We start from the raw sequence: 24,498 nt of genomic DNA, 5'->3' as shown, positions 1-24,498 counted from the left end.
TTGGGACAATGGAGTTAGCGGGAGAAGAAAGAGGAGGAGGAGGAGCAGGAAGGAGAGAAGTTAGAAAAGAGCAGAACAGGTAGTTCCTCAACTGCCCTCAAGTAGGTAGGTTGCACAAATGGTCAAAGGCGGAGCTCGCTGTCCAGTGGATTCAATTCGGTAGTGTCGCCCCAGCAACCACGTCCCGTTTGACTCAAGTTCTACCCGCTCCCCCGCTAATTGGGTGCCCCGCCTCCCACCAAGCAGAGTGTGCCAGGGATTCGCGTCTCTGGGGGTTGGCAGCCTTTGTTTGAGTTTTGTAAAGCTGTTGGGAATTGATGATAAAGTTGGAACCGAGTGATTGTAAAACTCCCTTGTGGGGCTGGGCCTGCTGAGTATACCTACGCTTCTCAGGGCCTTGAAACGGTGAGCTTCTGAAGTTAAGACTCCATCCAGCTCTTAGAATTACTTCTGGATGGATCTGTTTCAGGGTCACTTTGACCAAAGAAATGCTCGGTCGGCCTGCCGTCTCATCTGTATCGTCTTCTAACACACCGATCGGATTATGTCATTCCCCTTCTTGAACAACAACAACAAAAATTCTTCACCTGGGTTTGAACACCACCACCTGACACTCACTAACTGTGTGTCTTTCAATCCTTCTAGGTCTCTGGGACCTCATCTATAAAATAGAGATAATATCTCTAGGACAATAGCTCGGGGTTGTTATGAAATTAGTAATGCGATATAAATATATATATATGGGGGCGGCTAGGTGGTGCAGTGGATAAAGCACCGGCACTGGAGTCAGGAGTACCTGGGTTCAAATCCGACCTCAGACACTTAATAATTACCTAGCTGTGTGGCCTTGGGCAAGCCACTTAAGCCCATAAAAAAAAGTATAAAATTATATATATATATATATATATATATATATGTATATCTTTTTTGTACTTTGAATTATTGTGGATGCCAGTATATATATAGGCTATTTGTTTTCCCTGCTCTCAGTCCATCTGTCCACCACCTTTTCCAATCATACCCTTTTCTTGATAAATATAAGGGTAACACTGTAAGACCTTGGATACTATTGACTTCATTGCAAAGAATCTAGGGGCAATTCAGTTCAATTCAAAAAATTATAGAATGTTCAAGTTAAACTCTGTGCAAGGCACTTTGGTAAGTGTTGAGAAGCCAAGACAAAACTTAATCAGCCTGTGCTTTGATGACAATTCAAAGGACTCAGAATGGACTGGTTTGCATTTGGAAAATAAACATAGAGCTTTCAATAACACCTAGCAACAACTTTCAATAACTCCAAGTAACAACTCCCTAACATAAGATATGGTCTTTTTAACCTCAATATTCTCTGTGCTGCAGTCTCCAGAAAAGCACAAATATAGGTGGCCTGAAGGGCAATGCAATGACTTCTGGGAGGATTGAGTAGCTGTAGGTCAGTGAGGATGAAGCCATCCAGTAGATGTCTGATTGGAAAATGAAGTGAGTTGTGGAGGGATATGCTGCGACCCTCAAAATGTCAAACAACTTAGTAGAAAGATTTCAGTATTATCAATAGATCATCTGTGTTTGGGGGGGGGGGGGTGGACAAGACACAGAACAAGATGAGTTGTGATATGTACTTTAAATTGGGCATACAGTAAGACAAAGATAGAGCTATAAACAGGCAGAAAAAGGAGGGGGGGAGATGGAGAAAAAAGGAAGAGGAGGAGAAAGGGAGGGAGAGACAAAGAAAGAGAAATAGGAAGAAGGGAGGAAGGACAGAGATAGAGGAGAGAGAGAGAGAGAGAGAGAGAGAAATTGATTGGAGGGAGTATGTGTGTGTGTGTGTGTGTGGAGAAGACAGAGAATTTATTAAACACTTAACTATGTGAGGCTAGAGACTTGAATATAAGCCAATAAGACAAAGAATGACAAAGGAGGAAAGAAAGGTACCTACTCAAAACCAGTAAGGCAGGTAGGCAATCAACTACTATGTACTAAGGATAGCTAGGTGGCACAGTGGATAGAGAGAGCTGATCTTGCAGTTAGGAAGACCTACAATCTCATATTCTAGCTGTGAGAACTTGATCAGTTAACTTCATCCATCTCTATCACAATTTCCTCACCTATAAAATGAGGATAATAATAACTTCTAGCTTCCAGAGTTGTTATGAGGATCAAATGAGATGATGTTAAGCCCTTTGCAAACCTTAAAACATTATATAAATGCTAACTGTTGTTGTTAAGTACCTACAATGTATTCACAAGCCAGGAGTAGTATTTTGGAGAGAGTACAAATGTGAGTGAAGTGAAACATGACTGTTTTTGTTTAATTGTTTCAGCTGTATCTGACCCTGTTTTTGTTGGCAAAGATATTGGAGTGTTTTGCTATTTCTTTCTCCAGCTCATTTTACAAATGAGGAAACTGAGACAAACAAGGGTAAGTGACTTGCCCAGGGTTAATCAGTTCAGAAGTGAGGCCAAATTTGTACTTAGGTATTTGTAATCCATCCTTAAAATATACATATAAATATACATATATAAATGTATATGACTTGGTCCAAATAACTTATGTGTCTTATCTGACTTACCTGGAAAGGCAATGGAGCATAATGTTCTAGGATTGAAATAAAAATTCAAATTTTTATTTGATTTAAATCCCACCTTGGACATTTACTAGCCACCTGATCTTGAGCAAAGTATGCACTGTTTTCTGAACCTTAGTTATCTCTTCAGTAAAATGGGATGATAATTGCACCTAGTTACAATATTACTGTGAAGATCAACTGGGAAAATATAAATAAGATACTTTATAAACCTTTAAATTCTATATAAATATCAGCCATTTCTACTATGAAGACTACTGAAGCACTACCATTACCACTACACCATTACTACTACCCACTACTACTACTACCTACTACCAATACTACTATTACTTTTACTTCTATTGGTACCACTACCACCACGACTACTACTACCACTACTAGTATCACTACTACTACACTACCACTATTATTACACCACCACTACCACCACCACTCACTATTACTACTTCTACAATTACTACTATTCCCACTACTTTTATGACCACCACTACCACTACTACCATTACTACTGATGTACTATGTATTGAGAATATGAGTACAGAGAACTATTATAATCATATATATTAAAAATAAGTTTATGAGGAAAAATTACTACAATCAGGTAATAAATAAATAATAAAGAGAAAGAAAGAAAGAAAGAAAGAAAGAAAGAAAGAAAGAAAGAAAGAAAGCTAATCAGTTAAGACTAGTTTATAGAGAGTTAAGAACTCTTTAAGAACTACATATGGAATTATGTTCAGAAGTTTAAATCAGGCAGTCCAGCTACCTGATCAGGTATGGTAGGCAAGGCAAGAGATTGAGAAATTCTGTAGACTCTCCTTAAATATCCTCACATCTGGTATTGGAAGCGTTACTATAGGAGGGGCTTCTACCTGGTTTAAGGTACCATTTATCATGTCTGCATAATTAGCCTGGCCCACAGATTATGTGTAGCTCAGGTCATTCAAAGTGGCCTAGAATTCTCAAGGATATAGGAGTGTCTATTTGTCAGGAATGGGGTTCAAAAAGGTAAAAAAAAAAAAAGCAGTAAAGGAAAGTTTACAAAAATTTGTTCCCAATAGATATAAGATTAAAATATTTCTGTGTCCATAGTTTCCCGGCATTACAACTACTACAATTAATACTGCTACTATTACCTCCATCACTCTTTGTACTCCCTCTACTTCCACTATTCCTCCTCCTCCTCCTCCTCCTCCTCCTCCTCCTACTACTACTACTACTTCCCACAACTACTACTACTACTACTACTACTACTACTACTACTACTACTACTACTACTTACTTTCTGCCCCAGTGCCTAACACAGGAAAAACATATTATATTTTCTTCAAAATTTTTTTTAATTGAATTAAGTTCTCCCCAGGAAGAGGAGTACAAGGAAGAAAGTGGAAGGAGACAAATAATGAGGTCACTGAGTAGAGCCAGGGAGGAAGGGCCCCTGCTGATTTAAAGGGAGGGGCTAAGTGGAGGGGGGATGGATAAGTAGAGACAAAGAAGTATTCAATCAGGCAGTATTTATTAAAGGCTTACTACATACCAAGCACTGTGATAAGTAGTACTAGGAAGACCAAAAACGAAAATAAAAAGACAAAAATATCAAAAGAGCAGTGTTAGTAAACATTCAGTACATAAAAACAAACAATAAAACAAAAGACTAGAAGCCAAGGATCTTAAATTCTAGAGCACTGATTCTGCCACCCTCACTATTGGATCAATAAGCTTATTCTACAAGAGTCAGTAAAAATAAGTGGGTTGCCTCTAAAGAGTCCTCTGTCCTCTGAGATGATATCCACTGATTGCTTCTGAAGCAACCAGTATGTCCTGATATACTGGTTGGGGGACTCCAGTCCTAGACCCTCCAGGGATAATAATAGCCCTTTGGCTCTTTTGGGAATTGGCTAGTTGCCATTGTAAACCTCCAGGGTCACACTATTGTGGGATGATTGCTCAAGGGGATAGCTCTGGCTGTGGCTGCCTCCAGTTATGATTTATTCAGTTGTGCCCAAGGCTCTCTCAGTCCAGGAAATGAGAACATGGGAATGTGTCCTGGTGGCAGGCAGGTAGGACAATGTGGGCCTTCAAGTCTATCCTTCTGTACCAAAAAAAAGGAGAGAGGGAGAGGGAGAGAGAGAGAGAGAGAGAGAGAGAGAGAGAGAGAGAGAGAGAGAGAGAGAGAGAGAGAGGAGGGAGGGAGGAGGGAGGAAGGAAGGAAGGAAGAAGGAAGGAAGGAAGGAAGGAAGGAAGGAAGGAAGGAAGGAAGGAAGGAAGGAAGGAAGGAAGGAAAAGAAAGAAAGAATCAAAGAAAGAAAGAAAAAAGGAAAGGAAGGAAGGAGAAGAGAGCAGAAAGGGGACGAGAGGAAAAAGGAAGAAAGAAAAAGATGAAAGAGCAACAATAGATAAGGAGATGATAGATGGCTCAATAGATAGATTGAACATTTATTAAACACATATTATGTATCAGGCACTAATCTGAGCACTAAAGTTTAAAAAAAAAAAAAACGTCAAACAGGCAGGCAAATAGTCCCTCTCCTTGAGGAGCTTACTTTCTAAAGTAAGAAGAAAACACATAAAGGAAGGAGGGGTTATGCATGTGAGATCCCTAGCTAGTGAAGAAGAAGGCCAATCTCAAAGATGTCCTTGGAATGAGGTTAGGACATAGGATAATCACTTTGGAGAGTAAAGGGAATTAAAGGTCATCTAGTCCAACCTTCTCATTTCATAGATCAATGCACCAAAAAATAAGCATTTATTGCTTATTTATCATGTGCTAGATACTGAGCTAAAAAGGGTGTTAGGGGGCTCCATAGAGCATAGAGAACATGACCTAGAGGCAGGAAAACATCTCCCCAAGTTCAAATATCATCCCTTACACTTATTAGCTGTGTGACCCTCAGACATTTAGTGACCCTGGGCAAATCACTTCATCCTATTTGCCTCAATTTCCTCATCTGAACCACTCTGAAATTTTTGCCAAGAAAGAAAACCCTAAATGAGTTCATGAAGAGTTGGACACAACTGAAAAATACTAAACAGCAAAAAACATGCTAGGACATAAAGTTACAAAAACAAAAACAGCCTGCCTTCAGCTTCCATTCTATCAAGGTAACAACTTATCTATAGAAAAAAATAAAAAATAAATACAAAGCAAAGTATTGGGAGAAGTAGGGAGAAGAACCTTAATTGATAGGGGGTTCAGGAAAGGCCTCAATAGAAGGTCCCCTTTGAACTGGATTTTGAAGGGAGCTAGGGATTCTAAGCAAAAAAAGATAAGGAGGGATTGAATTTCAAGAATAGAAAAGTCAATCTGTGCAAAGATAAGAGGAAAGGCATATAGGGGAAAGCAACAGATCAAATTGGCTGGAAGGTAGAGTGAGTAAGGGATGTTGTTCTGTCATTTCACTTCATGACCCTATTTAGAGTTTTCTTGGCAAAGATTCCAGAATTGTTTGCTATTTCCTTCTCTAGTTCATTTTATAGATGAGGAAACTGAAGCAAACAGGGTGAAGTGATTTTCTCTAAGCCATGCAGCTGAGTGTCTGAATCTGACTTTGAACTCAGATCTCCCTGACTCCGGGCCCAATGCTCTCTATCAGCTGTGCCAACTAACTGCCCCAAGTGAAGGGTAGTGTTGTATAACAAACTTGGATAAGAAGGTGGAAACCAGACTATTAGAGGATTTAAATATATTACTGAAGTTTATAGGAAAGGAGTCATGTAGCCAGACCAGCACCTTAAGAAAATATTGGTAGAAAGTTTAAATTGGATAGGAAAAGAGAGATTTGAGGCAGAGAGACCAAGTTCTCCAAGGTAAGTAGTGATGAGACCTACACAAGGGTGGTAGCTCTGTGAGTAGAGAAGAGACAGACAATGAGAGGTAAATTCATAAGAACTAAGGGCATAAGGAAAGCAGTAGAGATTTACATGCCATAAATCAGAAACTTAAGATATATTACAAAAAATGATGGACTTGGAATCAAGTGAGACCTGGATTCTTGGAGTCAAATGAGGCCAGTGTTCAAATCTTGCCTCTAACACTCTCTATGGGAAACTGGATTGGTCACAGCCTTGCTGAGCTACTGTTTTCTTCTATTTAAAATGAGGATGGGTAGTGGCATCTATCTCTCAAGATAGTTGTAAGGATCATACAAAATAATTTATATAAAATGCTTTGCAAATCTTAAAATGTTATATAAGCAGTAGCTGTGATTGTTGATTCTCAAGTTATTTCTGATTGTTTTAGACTGAAAAGTTTCTCATCTTGTAAACTAACTAAAGTTCTAAGGTGCCAAATTTTATAACCTCCCAAATCAGGCTTCCTCTGTCATTCCTCTCCTACCTCTCTAGCTGAGTTCAGGGAGTTACCAACTTACTGGGCCCCACCTTTCCCCCACAGCTACATCCCAGCCCACCAGTTTCATAACACCAACCACCATCACCCAAAGCCTACTGCATTTAATAGTATGAATTAGTGGATAATATGCTGGTTTGGGGATTAAGAACAACTCAATTAAAATTCTGTCTCATGAAGTATGTAACTGTTCATTTGTGTAACTGCATTTAAATTTTTTCTGTTTCCTCATCTGTAAAGAAAGGAAGCTGAATTCTAAAGTTCCTTCCAATCTATAATCTATATTTCCTGTGAAACCCCCACTCACAATCCTATCCCAAAGGACCCACTGCCCCCTCCCAGACTCAAACATGGTTTAGGTGGGTTCCTTAATCTGTGATGGATATCCGACCACTTCCTTCCTACTGCTCCCCATCTCTAGGGAGAAGAGGGAGGGGAAAACAGGGCCCAAGTTAGCTGGACAGGAGGATAAGGGCCTGCTAGATCTGACTTTGAGTTGCATTCCTCCTCTCTGGGCAGAGGGAAAGAGGGGACAGAGTGTACCTGGTGCTTCCTGGCCCAGTTTCCAACTCTTTCCTGGGGCCTCCACCAGTGACTCATCCTTCAAACAGTCCCAGGAACCCTCCCCCATCTTTGCTGGTTGACCTTGCTTTCCCCTCCACCTTGCTTTCCTCCACTAGCACTTAGCTCCATCTTTGTCTCCTCCTCCCCAACTCTCCTACCTGAGTCTCAGCCAGTCCTAGAAGAGCAAGGAGGATTTGGAGTTCCCATTCTGGGCCCTTGGGTGGTTCTTGGATGACATACTGGATATGTCCCTACAAGGTCCCTGGGCCAAGCCTAGGGGCATGTACCCAGAATTTATGGCAAACAAGCACCTTAGTACAGAACAGATCATGGACATGGCCTAATGGACTGGAAGATCCCTCAGTGACCACAGTGCATGTCTTCCAACCACTCTCCACTGAGCTGCCGAGCCTTGGAGTAATAGACTGCCACTCCTTTGTTCCTTATCCCTACTTCTGCTTTCTCCAGTTCACTCCACCATCAGGGAAACTAAGCTACCTTTACCTGGTAGTGAACACTAGAGTAAAGGGAAAGAGCAAGTATAATTCAGTAGCCACAGCATCCTCTGGAGGCCATTCAGGGAATCATCACTAAGTTCCCCTAGCCTAGGACCTAGCTTCCTCCAAGCTAGCAAAACTTCCTTTTTCTTCTCTTCATTGCTCCCTATATAACAGTCAAGTGAGACTGTTTCCAGAATGGTTCAATGAATAGAAGACTGGGGGATGAGAGCTCTTATGATTTTACCCAGTCCTGATCTAGCCTAGAACCCAATCTTGTTGTGTTCCTTCATTTTCAAAGAAGACTGATAACATCATGATGTTGGAGTCAAGGGATGGTGTGTTTAACTATGACTTATCAGACCCATATGTGTTTGGAAGGCATTACCACAGATCCTTTAGAACATTTAGAGTAGAAATGATTGACTCTGCACTGCTCAACCCAACACATGGCTCCCTCCTCTGAACCTGGGTCATCAAAGTCTCATGGAGAAATAGCAATCCTGGCCTGGAAGATGTATTGAGACCTTAATTTTGCTTTTGCTTTATCTCTTTTATATTTTCCTTTTATTAAAAACATTATGAATACCTTTTGTTTTTTACATATTCATTTCAGAATCCCCTCACCAAATAAGTCTTCCCTTTTAACACTTTTTTTAAAAGAAAAAGTTTTACATTGTATTTTTTTCCTTTTTCTTTTTTGATTATTAAGGATGCCTTTTTGGATGACAAAGAGGATAAGAACACATTGGGAAAACAAAGGTGATAATAAAAATGAAATAAATTAGCAAAATTAGTTTTAAAACAAAAAAGTTCAGAAAAGACAACATATTCATCATTTGTAGCAATATATGAAACATTTCATACCCATGATTTAATAAAAGGAGAGAAGCACTTTTTCTTTTCTCTTCTTAGCTATTATAATTAAATTGCCCGGTTCCATTTTGATGCCTCTCTTTACAGTTTTGTAGTCATTATAAATTTTGTTGTCTTAGATTTGCTGACTTCATTTCTGTTTTCATGAAGTTTTCCCTTGTTTCTCTGAATTGTTCATATTCATATTATAATAAATATATTATAAATTATTAAATAATATAAATCTATTATATAACAAATATCTCATTACATTCATGTACCACAATCTTCACTAAGTTCTTTGTGTTCACAAAAAGCACTTCAATTTTACTTTACTTAGAACTTGACCCTCAGGAAGTAATATACCTAGAAGTAAAATCTCTAGGTCAAAGGATATGAACATTTTAATTGCTATTTTTTAATTGCTTTCCAAAGTTAATGTTCAACTAATGTTGAACTAACATAATATAATTACTAACATAATAATAATATCATTTGTACACATAACTAATCTGTACTAATCTACCAAGTATTTGTTAAGGTCTACTATGTACATTATGCTAGGTACTGGGAATTCAAATTCAAAAATGAAACACAAAGCTTACATTCTATTGGGGGATATAATGGGTATATATGCAAACATATAAAAATAAATATATGCCAGGATGGAATCAGGAAAAGCTTCATGGAAAAGTTAGTATTTCAGACTGTCTTGAAAGAAGGGAGAGAGCCTATGAGGTGGCAATAAGGTAGGCATAATCTTCCAGGTGTGGGAGAAACCAGTGAAGCATATTAGTATGTTTGCATAACAACAGACTTACTAGGCTTATGGAGGTCTGGCATGCTTGCTCTGAGCCAAACCTCTAAAGAAAGGAGTCAGGTTGCTTTCTGCCAGCTCCGCCATATTCCAGTGAGTTGCCAAAATGACAAACACAAAAGGAAAAAGGAGAGGGACTCGATACATGTTTTCTAGGCCCTTTCGAAAACATGGTGTCATCCCTCTGGCTACATATATGTGCATATACAAGAAAGGTGATATTGTAGATATCAAGGGTATGGGCACAGTTCAGCAAGGAATGCCCCACAAATGTTACCATGGCAAGACTGGATGAGTCTATAATGTTACACAGCATGCTGTAGGCATTGTTGTAAACAAACAGGTTAAGGGCAAGATTCTAGCCAAGAGAATTAATGTGCATATTGAGCAAATTAAGCATTCTAAGAGCAGAGATAGCTTCCTGAAGCGAGTAAAGGAAAATGATCAGAAGAAGAAAGAAGCCAAAGAAAATGGCACTTGGGTTCAACTAAAACGTCAACCTGCTCCACCCAATGGCAAGGAACCTGAGCTGTTGGAACCAATCCCCTATGAATTTATGGCATAAATGTCTTAAAAAATAACCAATAAAAGATTTCTTGAATTTTGGAAAAAAAAAGAAAGAAAGGAGTCAGGTTTTTTTCCTTGCTCATTCTGGATCTTTAGAACCCCCCCCCCACACACACACACACAATAAAGGCAACATTAATTATAACTGGTTACTAGGTCCTGATTAATACAATAAAGAAACTCCTAAAAGTTTGCTTATTCAAATTTGTATGGTTATATTTCCATTGAGCCAAACTCAATTACCATATTTTACATAATTATAACTTTGAAAAGTGCAAATTCAAATGCATGTGACTACTTTAAGGAATTCATTATTTGCATTAATTGAGATTACCCATAAAACTTAGGTTTGGCTCAACTGCAAGGTCTCCCAAAAAAATGATTTAAGAAGTATTCAATGAACAATAGGACAGCTATTCATTTTCTCTTTGCAAAAGGAACGCTAAAAATCACAAAAGACTCAAAAGCATGAGTGATAATAATTTAAACATGATATAATAATGATAATCATTAATGTATTTTCATGTGAAATTGATATTTAAAACATGAAAACATGGTGAATATTTTAATCCCCCATGAAATCCCTGCATGGAAAATCCAGACTGCAGTTTGAGCTTATCCTCTCATCTTCCCTGTCAGTGGTCATTTACCAATTGGTGGATGAACCAATTGGAGAGAGAACCTCCCAAAACACAACCAGCACTGGCTGAGGGAACCAATTAGATCTAGATATCCTGGGATATCTTGAATTTACAAGCTTACCTCCCAGATGAAAAACACCCTTATCAAGATCACAGGTGTGTCTCCCATGCTGGGCGTGGGGTGAAAAAAAAAACACATAGCCAGGGCATACAAATGCCTATTTCCATGTGCAAAGAGCAGGCAAATGTGTAAAATTCTTCTGAAAGTTATTTGTCCTTATCTAAAATTTGTCACTGTTATAATGGCAACAAGGCCATACATACATACACACACACACACACACACACACACACACACAGAAATTGGACTTGCTCCTTCAGTTTCCTGGGAATAAATCCAGAAAAATCTGTCAAATCTTGTTGTTTTCAGCAAAAGGTAGATACCCCAGGGCCAGGTCCTCCCATCACACTCTCATAAAAGCTTGCAGTAATATTAGAGATGAGAATGAGAAAACCATGAGGGATTATGGAACCTTGTGATCTTTCATGATATGGCCACATGGGGGCAATGCAACCACAGTGGTGGAGAGAACCAGGGTTAGAAGCAGCCAAGTAGAAGGAATTTCTTCCTTCCTTCAAAATCAAACCTATATTTACCTCTCTATACCTTCTAACCAATTCCTGCTTCTACCTCAGTGATCAAACGGAACAAATCTAATCCCTTCTCCAGAAAAGTCTTAGTTTTTGTTTTTGTTTGTTTTGGGGGGATTGTTTCTTGGTGTTGTTTTGGGGGGGGGATTTTTTGTGTTTTTGCTAGGCAATGGGGTTAAGTGACTTGTCCAAGGTCACGCAGCTAAATGATTTTTAAGTCTTAGGTCACATTTGAACTCAGCTCCTCCTGATTCCAGGACCAGTGTTCTATCTACTTCACCACCTAACTACCCCTGTCAGACAATTCTTTAAATATTTGAAGACTGTTACCTTGCTCACCCCTAGCACCCCACCCCCATCTCTTCTCTAGGTTAAAGTGACTAGTATCTTCAATTGCTCATATGACATGTACTCAAACTCTTCACCATTCTGACTGCTCTCCTGTGGGTAGCTGCTCTCCAATTTATCAACATGTTTTTAAACCTATGATTCCTACAGCAGAACACAAGCCTTGAGATGGGATTTAGCCACAGTAAAACAGAAAGAGGGGGAGAATCTACTTATTAGCAAAGTTCTGCTTCTCTTTACATAGTCCTATTTGCTCTTTTTTTTTTGGTTGTCACATCACATTGTGAACCTATATCAAGTTTATGATTCTCAAAAGTCCCAGAATTTTTCAGACAAACTATTGTTTAATATATGTCCCCCATTCTATACTTGTAAAATTGATCTTTTGAACCCAAGTACAAGACTTTATATTTAACTCCATTAAATTTAATGTTATTCTATCCAGCCAAGTTTTTAGCTTGCCAAGATATTTTGGATTCTGACTTTGTCCACCCAGTGAATTAGATCTCCCTTCAGTTTTGTATTATAAGGAAATTTGTTGCATCTAAAATATATGCTTTTATCTAAAACACAGAGAAAAATGTTAAATAGCACAGAGTCAAAGGGGCACTCAGCTGGAGACCTTCCACTAAATTGATAATGAACCATTCTATTCTTTGAGGCTTGACAAGTCAATCAATTCAAGTCATAGAACTATATTTTATCAAATGCTTTGCTATAGGGCAATTTACTAATTACCCTGATCTATTCATTTAGGGAAGGAAGGAAGGAAGGAAGGAAGGAAGGAAGGAAGGAAGGAAGGAAGGAAGGAAGGAAGGAAGGAAGGAAGGAAGGAAGGAAGGAAGGAAGGAAGGGAGAGAGGAGGGGAGAGAGGAAGGGAGAGAGGAAGGGAGGAATGGAATGGTTAGCCAGGCATAACCTGTTCATGATGAAGCTGTGCTAGCTTGTTATAATTTCTGCTTTGTATTCTAGATATTCATTAACCATCTCTCTTTTAAAAATTGTATTGATGTTTATTTTCATATTATAAACATTTACAGATTACTCCCCACTCCACTGGCAGTCTCTCATGACAAAGTAAAGCAATTAAGTAAAACTAGAAATACCATGACCTCATCTAAAAGTGTTTACAATATTCCACATCTGTACATTCACCACCTCCACTTTTTTTTAATTAACAGAAGTATATTTTGCCTTCTTCCCATCACTCTGTAGGGCAGAGATTGCTGTTATTTAATCATTTCAGCCATGCCTGACTCTTGTGATCCTATTTGAGATTTTCTTGACAAAGATGCTGCAGTGGTTTGATATTTTCTCCTCCATTTCATTTTACAGATGAGAAAACTGAGGCAAACAGGGTGAAGTGACTTGAAGTATCTAAGAATGAATTTGAATTCAGATATTCCTGACTACAGGCCCAGTGCTCTATCCACTGTCCCATCTAGCTGCCCACTGGAGGGAAGGGGGAAGAAAAAAAGATGAAACATATTGTCCACTTCCTCATAGAGAGATGATGACTCAAAGTACAGATACAGCCTTTTTGTAACATGGAGAAGTTGGAAATTGGGTTTGCTTCTCTCTTGAGTTTGTAAAAGAGATTTTTGTTTTTGCTTTCTTGGGGTAGGGAGAGAGAGAGAATGAAGATCTGAACACTTCTTTTAAAATAAATTTTAATAAAAAGAGAAAAACAGGTTTCCTGTAACATATATGCCTGCTCAAACAAAATAAATTTCCACATTGACCTGTATATGAAAATAAATATGTTTCACTCAGCACCATACATCTGCTACCTTTAGGTCAGAAGATGAAGAATAATAAGTTGCTTCATTGGTCCTCTGGAATTATAAATGAGCATTGTATTAATCATAGTCCTTATAGCTTTCGGGGTTGTTTGGTTTTTTAATATTATTAATCATCTCTTTAACTAATCCAGAATTTTCTCAGGCAGGCAAATTCTTCTGAGTCAGATGATTTGAATCTATCATGGGATAGATTGTCTCTTTACTTATTCTGGGAATCAATTTACTAGTAGTTATGTTTTTCCTATTTTTTCTAAGGTAAAGATCATTCTTGCCAGGAAAAATAGAAGGCAGGAGAGACAGAGATATGCAGAGAGACAGAGATGGAGAGAAACAGAGGAGAGAGACAGAGAGAGAAAAAAAGAGGCAGAAAGACAGAAACAGAGATAGAAACAAAATGAAAGAAGGAAACTGAGAAACAGTTTTCTCAAATGTAAAATAATGCTGTCAGTCACTGATTCCACAGATCCACAATTTCCACACACTAATATTAAGATGCCCTGAGACTGCAGGTGGCTGGGGTCACAGATTTAGAGCAGGAAGGGACCTCAAAGGACTTCTAATCTAATCCTCTCATTTAACAAATGAAGAAATTGAGGTCCAGAAAATTTAAGAAATTGGTTCAAGCTCCTACTGCCCCAAGAGATAGACCCCTTGGGTCTTGATACTAGGATTCTTTTTATTCTTCCAGTTTTCCAGTTTGGTCCTAGAATTTGGTCCTGATTATTTCACCTGCTTTGATATGAAAGGTAACACGAGAAAAGCAGGAAAAGCTCTGTCCAGAGTCCCAGGCACTCAACTGGAGTTCTGTGTGGTCATAGCTGGCTACCTGCCTTCTGCTCTGTTTGTGGCTGCAGGGTCCTATAAGAAAGATCCCTGGGCCATCCCAAGCTCCTCTGAGTACTTATCTCATTACCTGGTGGGGGGGGGGGGGGTAACGTGAAAGGCTGGTCACTGCACAGAGAGCCAGGTCTAGGATCAAGAAGACTCATCTTCCTGAGTTCAAATCTAGCATCAGACACACTAGCTAAGCAAATCATTTAACCCAATTTTTTCAGTTTCCTCATGTATAAAATGAGTTGGAAAAAAAAAACGGGAAACCACTTCAGTATCTTTAAAAAACCCAAATGGGATCAGATACTACTGATAATGATGATGATGATGATGATGATGATGATGATAATGTTTTATTCTCAAAGAATACCATGACATCAGGGAGGTGATACCATGAATTGACTAACCAACAACAAAATGTGAAGGAGGCCCAATATCATCCACAGGGTCACTATAGAAATATAGCACACCTCTCACATCACACTAAATACTATGGTGTCTTAGATCTCTAGTAAAGTGGCCCTTCAGTCTCAGAACAGCTTCCTGGCACATTTAGCCTGGTTGTGTTTCTCTACAATAGCCTGTACTCAGTTCTTTAACCTAGACCATCATAATAGCCCCCTAATTTCTCTTCTTGGAATTTGACAGAATCAAAATGAGTGAACAACAACACAATTCACTCTTCCACCTTAAGTCTGTCTTCTCTCTGATCCATCCTTTTTGTCTCCACCTAATTTATCCCCACGATCAGATCTCACCTCTGTACAAAATCCTTCAGTGACTCTCATTGCCTCCTGTATAAAATTCAACCCTGCTCTTGGCATTCAAAACTCTTTCATAATCTTGCTACAACCACCTTTCAAATCTTAAGATATAACTCACCCTTTGTACACTCTCATTTCAGTCATACAAAGCAAGTTGAGGAAGCAAAATGGTTTAGTAGATATAGTACTAGGCTTGGAGTCAGAAAGATTTGAATTCAAATCCAGATTCAGACTAACCATGTGACTCTGGGTAAGCCATTTTAACTTCTCTTGGGCTCAGTTCCCTCAATTGTAAAATAAGAATAATGGCAACACCTAACTTCCAAGATTGTTGGGAGGATCAAATGAGAAAATATTTATAAAGTGTTTATCACACTTCTTGGTATACAGTCAGTACTTAATAATTATATGTTTCCTTCTTTCCACACCGGGTCACTTTCTAGTCTCCATTATTACTCTGCTCTCTACCTTCTCCTTGACTTTGTTCTGCTATCCTCCAGGCCTGGATTGTCCTCATCTCCATCTATTGATGTACCTTCTTTCCTTGAAGACCAAACTAAACTGTCTCCTCCATGAAGTGTCTCCCCTCAAAGATACCTCTTTCTCCTCAAATTCCTCTTCTTTCTTTATCTTACTCTACTTTGTCTGATAGTCATTTATGTTTGCAGTTTCCCATCTCCCCCTCCCACCCACACCATTAAGAGTCATCTTTTAGTAGGTACACATTCACATCTCTCTTTGTCACCCCATGTCTAACAGTGCCTATCATGTAGTGCAATCTTAATTATGGAGATACTTCAGCTGGGGGTGGTTAGTATCACAGACAAATCAGTAATTTACTGCTCATTTGAATCCTTTATTTTTTCAAAGTATGTGGAGCCTCTCTTTGCTAACTTCTCCCTAAGTAGACCCATGAAGTGTGAATTATCCTTTGCTGATGCCTCCATTCCACCTCTCACTGAGGAGGAGATGGGTTTCAGAGAAGACCAGACTTAAGTGAACTTGCCTGAGGGACCATTCTTAGGGAAAGTATCTTGGTTTCTTTACCCAAGACATTTCTTCTACAACTTAAATATTAAACCTATTTACTCAGGGTTAATAATCTTGGGAGCATGTTTTATTTTTTCCTCAGTTATATATAAAGGCAATTTTTAGCATTCATTTTTTTTAAATTTGAGTTCCAAATTTTCTCGATCCCTCCCTCCCTCACTTCCCACCTCCCTGAGATAGTAAGCAATCATGTTCAATCATGCAAAAATATTACCATATTAGTCATTGTGGTCAAAGAAGACATAGACTCTTGGAAGCTTTATAAAAGCAATATATCACTATCAGTAAAAATTCTTTCCCCTTTGGCTCAAGCTCCACCCCCCCCCCCAAGACTTGTCATGGTGGGGCCTCCCTCCTCCACACTCCTTCCTCTAAATTCTACATTCCCAAGGTGAGTCAAAGGTCAAATTCCAAAAGAATAAGACTGCAGCAATAGCAAACCCCTTTATTCTATTTCCCACCCCTTTTACAGAATTCTATTGCTGTCTCTAATAGAGAAGTCCAGGCAATCTTTTTGACCTCCATAGGTCGCTAGGTGTAATCCTGTCTCTACTAATTCAGTTGCCTGACTTCTCCCCCTGGTCTCTGACAATAAGAAAACTCATGAGGCCTTGGTTTCCTTATCTTCGAAATAAGGGAAGTTGGACTAGGTGGCCAATCAGTTCTAGATCTGTGTGTACCTCTTTCCCCACTGGTGGGAAAACATACCTTACATGTATAGGGAGGGGGTCTTTTTCTTATTCCTTAATTTGCTATGTTATTTGATTAAATGTCCTTTGTTCAAATTGATACGTTCTTTGGTTGGGCAGTGAAATTAAATTCATTAGCATTTGCTCATGAATTATGTTTCCAGTTAGTGATGAGTCATAGATTGCCTAGTAGCTTTTGCCTGGTATTTTTTTTTTGGAGGCCCACATCCAAGATGTATTCTTCACTTGTGCTAACCCTGAAGGGTTTTAAAGTAATATGGTGTGCCTCCTACCACCACCAACATTTCTGCTCAAGAAAAATTGTTTTATCATGAAAATGCAGTAAAAAGGAAAAAGAGTCCCCAAAGGACTAATGCAACACATTAGTATGAGAAAAGAAGGGAGAATTCCACCACTCCTACAGAGGAATGATGAATGTATATTATGTATTTGTCCCTCTAGTACTTTTTGTTGCCAACTGATAAAGCTACCTCATCCCCCTCCATGGGTTAAGTACCTTCAATTCATTTGTTTTATAAATCAAAGCAATGTAAGACAGTGACTCCACAAAGCACAGTGCCCACATCTTCACAGTTCACTATGAATTAAATATGGTTCTGCTTAGCTCCCTGGTACATGGTTCTAGATCCTGCCCCTCTTCTCTTTTCTCAGTTTCAGTTCTCTTCCTCCATCTTGTCCTTCCTAAGGATCATCATCCAAAGAATAAGGTTACAAATTCCAACAAACTGCTCAAAAGTCAAGTTCTGGTTTGTTAACAGGGAAACTTTATTAGGGAAAAAAAGGTGAAGCAGGGATTAACAACTTTGGTCAAAAGTGAAGGTCAAAGGGAGTCCAAAGCAGCCAATGGAGCACTCCAAAAGGCTGACAGGGATTCCCCTGTGGGATCCACTCAGCTACAACAGGATACTATTCCCAGTGTTCTCAATGTTGTCTGCTGGTCCTGACTTCTAAATAGAAAGCTATTACTTCCTCCAGGAACTGTGCAGATGTAGCTCAGGTGGAAGTGAGTAGGGCATTTCTGGAGGAGTTTAGTATCTTTTCTGGGACCCTGAAAAAAGATAGGAGTAAAATGGTTAAGAGAGGAGGCTATGTGCTCTTCCAGGCCCAGCAATAGGTTTTGGGGACAGTGGGAGGGCAGAGGGAAAATGGAAGGAGGCTGAACAGGAGAAGTATAGAAAGGGTAAAAACAAAGGGCTCATAGACAACAAGAAAGCTCAGTGGGAGGTCTAATATTTAGTGCCAAAAAGGACTTTAAAACAACTATCATTTCACAGATGAGGAAACTAAGACCCAGAGAGATGGAGTCACTTGTTTGAATACAAAGTGGGTAGAATGTCTGGCCAGGAGAGTTTTAGAGGTAGGGAGCATGGAGATTAGGCAGTGGAATTATCTCACTCTGGCCCAGTTAATTAGGAATGTCACAAAACTTTTTTTTAAATCTTTTTAAGGGGCAGCTAGGTGGTGTAGTGGATAAAGCACTGGCCTTGGAGTCAGGAGTACCTGGGTTCAAATCCGGGCTCAGACACTTAATAATTGCCTAGCTGTGTGGCCTTGGGCAAGCCACTTAATCCCATTTGCCTTGCAAAAAAAAAAAAAAAGACCTAAAAAAATAAATCTTTTCAAGGGTAACTGTTCTTACCTTGTAAATTATTCCCACTAGTCTAGGATTGGAAAATGGAAGAGCCACATTGGGAGGAGGACTGGACACATCCAGAGCTGCCACCCCCTCTACTTCCACTGCCACTCTCACCACTATAGCTGCCTCCACTTCCACTTCCTCCACCATACCCATTACTGCCTTTTCCTCTACTGCTACTCTCTCCACTGTACCCACCTCCACTTCTACCACTGCCTCCATTTCCACTTCCTCTACCATACCTGCTGCTACTGCTTTTTTCTCCACTGCCACCCTCACCACTATATCTGCCTCCACTTCCACTTCCCCCTCCATACCTGCTGCCTCCTCCACCTCTACCCCCTCCTCTCCTTCCTCCAGATCCAAAATCAATGGCACTACAGAAAAAAAAAAGATATTGGTGAGCTTATGAGTGAGACCTCCCTGTAAGAGAGAGCTAGAACTATGCAAGACAGGGTGAATGAGCCTCAATGACTCTCTCCACTTACAAGTTTCTTGGTTTTAGCATCATGAGAACCAAGGCTGAAACTTAGTCAATGGCCAGTACTTCCCAAATGGATGGAAAGGAGACATAAATTGGGACCAATTAGATGAGTTTCTTTCTCTCAAATGAAGAAGAATCACACAAAGCTCTCTTTAAGTTCTGTTCTGATGTTAAAGACCATGGAAATCTTTCCAACTATGGACTCCCCTCTCCCATGCTTATGTCCCCTCCTCCCCAGGGCTCCCATCTGACCAGGGATAGACTTGCCCAGGGGACAATGAGCATTGAAGCACAGAAGCAAACCCCTGACACTACTCTTTCCAACAACCCAGCATCCGGGGGGGGGGGGTCTTTCTGTCCTAGGGATGGTAAGGAGGAGGGAGTGAAGAAATGGTATTTTTTTTAAATGAGTTACATATTCATCTTGCTGTCCTTCCTCCAGCAGTTGACGGTAAACAGCAATTTCCTCCTCTAGTCTCAATTTGACATTCAGCAGGCCATTGTACTCCTGGTTGTGACGTTCTATCTCTCCTTGAATGTCACTCAGTTGGGCTTCCATTTCACTGATCTGGGCTTGGATCTGGGCCAGGTGGCTACAGGACTGCCCCTTCATTTCCTCCAGACTCTTCTCTAGAGCAGATTTCCAGTAGAAGAGTAGATGGGAGGGTGGAAGGATGGAGGGTGTCCATTGGGATCTCCTGGCAAAGAGCTAAGAGGTGAAGGCACCATTTATATATTGAGGATGAAAGTTTTAGGCCATTTCCTCTTATAACTAGAGACTGGTCATCCCTCCTTCTCAAGTTCCCCCAGAGATCGGGGTCATATTTACTTACCAGGCTGAGTTGTGATTGCAAATCTATCTTCAGGTTCTAGAAGTTGTGTCGGACTTGAGTCAATTCCTTGTTGCTGGTCTCTATCTGCTGACTGCTAGTTGTCACTTGTTGGCTTATTTAAGTCATCAGCAAAACCCAAAGTTTACTGAAGACTAGAATTGTCAGTCACTTCCTTCATATTGGGTTTTGCCAAGGTTTAGAATGCCCATTGCTAGAGCAAAGGTCAAACTGGGAGGCTGCCAAAGGGAGAGTAGAGGAAGGATATCTTCTGAGCTCTGGACTGCCTTATGAAAATATTTGAAATGCTATAGGGAAGAAGCATGATATGGCAGGGGCAGGGAGAGCTAGCCATTCTTGGAGTCAAGAAGATCTGGATACAAGTCTCTCCACTGATACCTGTTGCTGGCTGCATGACCCTGAGCTAGTCACTTAGCATCTTGATATCCCAGGAAAGTCAAAAGGCAAAAGGCAAAAATAACAACAACAATAATTTATATGAGAGGCCATAAAAATCTTAATGCAATTTCAAACTAATAAAGTTTAAGACTGTACTAAAGTTTTTGGAAAACCTCTGAAGTACTTTCTCATTTGATTCTCAAAATAACTCTAAGGGTCATAGTCATTATTCACCCCATTTTGCAAGGGAGAATAATACTATGTATTATTATCCCCATTTTACAAACTAAGGCTGACAGAGTTTAAGTGATTAAGCAACAAGTATTAATTAAACTAATAAATGCCAAAAGCAAGATACAAAACTCAGGTCTTTCTGATTCTAAGACATGCTTGCTTTTTGAAGGTTACTGACTGTAATTTATTAAGGAGCTGCCTTTCTTCTGGGTGGAGAGTTTCCTTACAGGGAAATCCCCACACCACTGAAATTAGAGATTGGGAACCCAGTATCCCCACCAAATTGCTCCTAGAGTGTGACCTAAATGTGTGGGAGATGGGGAGAGACTAGAGCTTAGTTTCTCTGGGACTCAGGAGTCCTGCCACACTCCAGCCTCATGAATGCCCAAGACAATCTTGTTCAGCCTTCTCAGCCAAGGCTTGGCAGTCCCTCATCATGGATTATTCACCTGGGATTAGAATCAATCCTCAATATCCTTGTGATTCTTAGAAACAAGTTTCTCATAATCTTCACACATGTTATTCAAGACGTCAGTCAGATCCACACCAGTAGCGGCATTCATTTCCACAGACATCACTACTGTTCTGCCCAGTTAATCAATTCAGCTCCTGTCAGAAAAGAAGAATGGTCAAGAGGCAGTTTAAGTAGTTCGAAAAATACATAGAGACAACTAATCCCCTTTTGTTACTCCTTTAACTATCCCCATTTTTGAACCCTTCAAATAGAGAAGACTGTAGAACTGGAGAGCCAATGTTCAGCTAGAGCAGATCTCAGGAGGCTAGACTGAGAGGTCACCTACTCCACCCAATTATCAAAAAGCTCTACCAGGGCAAGAAAAATACTGAAACCCCTGGTCCTGGGACTGTTAAGTCCTTTCTAGGTCAGCCTCCATGTACTTGTCTTCTCTCCCCTTCCCAGTGAATCCTATTAGTTCATCTCATCATGCTTCTGGGAATCAGACAGGCTACCTCTTCTTCAGGGAATGTAGCTCATCCTTCAGAGTCTCATACTGCATCTCAAAGTCAGCCTTTTGCAAGGTCAGATCATCCAATACAGAGTGCAGCCCATTGCAATCTGCTTCCACTCCTTGTCTTAGATTCAGGTCCATCTCATACCTGCAGGACAGGTTCAGGTGGGTTAGAGTGGGATAAAAAAGGACAGAGACCTCCCCTTCAAAGACTGGAGGACACTATGTAAAGAAAAGACTATCTGCTTCCTGATGGCCTTCCCCTTCCAAAATTATTTCTATTTTTTAACCTTTAAAGAAAAGCCCCAGAAGAAAAAGAATTATGATAGGACAAGGAGGAAGAGGAAGGAAAGCTAGCATTTATATAAAACCACTTTATATATACATATATATATATATATTATCTCATTTAATCCTTACAACAACCCTGGAGGGTAGATATTATTATTATCCCTGTTTTACAGATGAAGAAACTAAGGCTAAAATTGGGTAAATAACTTGCCCAGGGTCACATAATTAAATAAGTGAGGTAGGATTTGAATTCAAATCTATTGACTCTAAACCCAACACTTTATCAACTTCCCCATCTAATTCCTTGATTATAAAGAGAGATGAACAAAGTCTCACTTCATCCTGAAGTCATCAAGTGTCATAAGGATATTGTCGAGATCTAGGATGACTTTGTTGTTGTCTATTGTCTCACTGAAAATCTGAGAAAGAGACAGGGGTAAATGTTAAGGGTGATTCCATCCTCCCTTCCCCCATCATATCCCATTGCTGCAATACTAGCAGAACTATAGACCAGGGGTCAAGAGAGTCCAGGTTCTCTCTACTGCCTTCACAGGAAAAGTTCAGAGTAAACAATACCATTAACTTTCTGGGTGTTGTCTCAGGGTCCCTTCTATCTGCACCTGCTCCAGTGTTGCCCCAAAACATTAAGAGAGCTAATGCAAGGATCTGGATCAGTAACCCAATAAAGAAAAGATCCGTTGAAGATCCAGAGAGGCCTGTACAAGGAAGAAAGTGAGGAGGTATTACCTTGCCAGGAAGTTATGAGCAAGAATGGAATAGCCAGACAGAAATATGCATGGGACACTTTCATACCTAGCTTTTAGTATAGACACCAAGTCTGCTTTTGAATATAACCTTTCCTTGGATCCCACAAATTCCTCAGACTGGATTTCTCTGTTCTGTTACATGTAGTGGGAGAGGTGGGATAAAAGGATAGACTTCTGGCTTGTTTCTGATAAAATTCAAGTTTTCTGACAGATAATCTTCCTGGCAATGGTAAATATGGTCAATGTACAAGCCATGAAGTTCCATCTCCCACCCTTCTCCTATGGAACAGAAGACAAAATTCATCATAGATCTAGACCTGGAAGGGACTTGAACACCTAATGATCCAATCCAATATATATATATATGAAGAAACTGAGGTCAAGGGCCCAGAGCACTCAACTTCCCACTTCTGCACTTTGCATTTTCTCTCTCATGTCTGGAATGTATTCTCTCATATTTACCTCTTTTTTCCTCCTTCAACATTATCTTCAACATGAAGCTCTTCCTGCTATTCTGAGCTACTAAGCTAGTCCCCTTTACTCCCATAACTTTGCAATATATTTTACATAAATTTATGCACATGTCTCCTCCACTAAAACAAATTGCTTGAGAGTAAAACACAATTTTCTACTTGTCTTTGCAACTCTAGTACCCAACAGAGAATAACATGTAGTTGATGATGAATAATGTTTGCTGAAAAATTGTCTGAAAAATTCTGACTTTTCTCTGTACTTTCTGGAAACAATGCTCACTCAGTCCTTTGTCCTTCTGGTGACCAAGAGAATTACTATGGCAGCTACCATTGAGGACCTTCATCTCTAGAGGTGTTAGTCTCATCTCAAAATATGACACATGAGTGCAAATAGAGAAAAGAGATATCACTTCCCATTTACCTGGTTCTTGAGGTCATTGATGATGTCATAGTAGTGAGAATAGTTCTTTTTGCCTGAACAAGGACCATGGGTATCATACCAATTCCAAATCTTTGATTCCAGGTCAGTATTGCTATCCCCCAGGGCATGTACTTTATTCATGTAGGAAGTCAATTGGTCATTGAGATTTTGCATAGTAACCTTCTCTCTACCACCTATCAAGAGGCTATCACCTCCTCCCATGCCACCACCAAAGCCCCCCATGTCTCCACCAAAGCCCCCATAAGAGCCACTGCTGAAGCCCCCAGAACTACCACCATAGCCCTTGGAAATATTATAGCCACTATTTGAGTGACTTCCAAAGCTGGAGCCCTTCATACCACCACCACCATGGGTACCCCCAAAACTGGAACTGCTTCCACTCCACATGCCAAAGGATCCCCAACCACTGCTGCCACCACCACCACCACCACCATAACTACTGCCTGAAGAAAATCTTCCTCCTCCCATCCCAGAGTATCCAAATCAACTAGAAGAGGCCCTCATGCTGCAACGTCCCCCTCCAGTACCTCTCAGACTTCCACTTCCCCAACTGTTGCGGGTTCGATAGGAATAGGATGAACTTTGTCTACAGCTCATGATATTGTCCCTTAAATTTGGGGAATACTCCTGAACCTTCTTCTGGAATGGAAAATACAAAACTGTGGTCCCCTGGCTTCTTATTTATACCACTAGCAGTGGGTGGCTCCAGGAGGGTGTTACCCCTTCCCAAGTCTGCCTCCCTGTCCTTGCCAAAAACACTCAAACACAGCAAAAGAAGTGTGAAATCTGGGAGCTGGCTGGAGCCCCAGGCAAAGCATCCTATAATAGCCCAAGCCCTCTGCTTAACCTATTCTATTCTATTGTCTGGAGTAAAATGACAGATAGCTGTCAGGAGCACCATAAATTATATCTGCTGCCAAAGGAAAGTGGCGGGGATGGGG

General features: G+C 40.0%; 1 pseudogene; it reads right to left on the bottom strand.

Annotated features, from left to right (window-relative positions):
* Positions 1-87: 87 nt before the first annotated feature.
* LOC141512044 (keratin, type I cytoskeletal 19-like) lies at positions 88-24,154 on the bottom strand (annotated as a pseudogene).
* Positions 24,155-24,498: the final 344 nt, after the last annotated feature.

Source organism: Macrotis lagotis, chromosome 2 (genome assembly GCF_037893015.1).
Source record: "Macrotis lagotis isolate mMagLag1 chromosome 2, bilby.v1.9.chrom.fasta, whole genome shotgun sequence".
NCBI lineage: Eukaryota > Metazoa > Chordata > Mammalia > Peramelemorphia > Peramelidae > Macrotis > Macrotis lagotis.
Note: the sequence above shows the minus strand (reverse complement) of the source record. Positions and strands in the feature narration are given on the sequence as shown.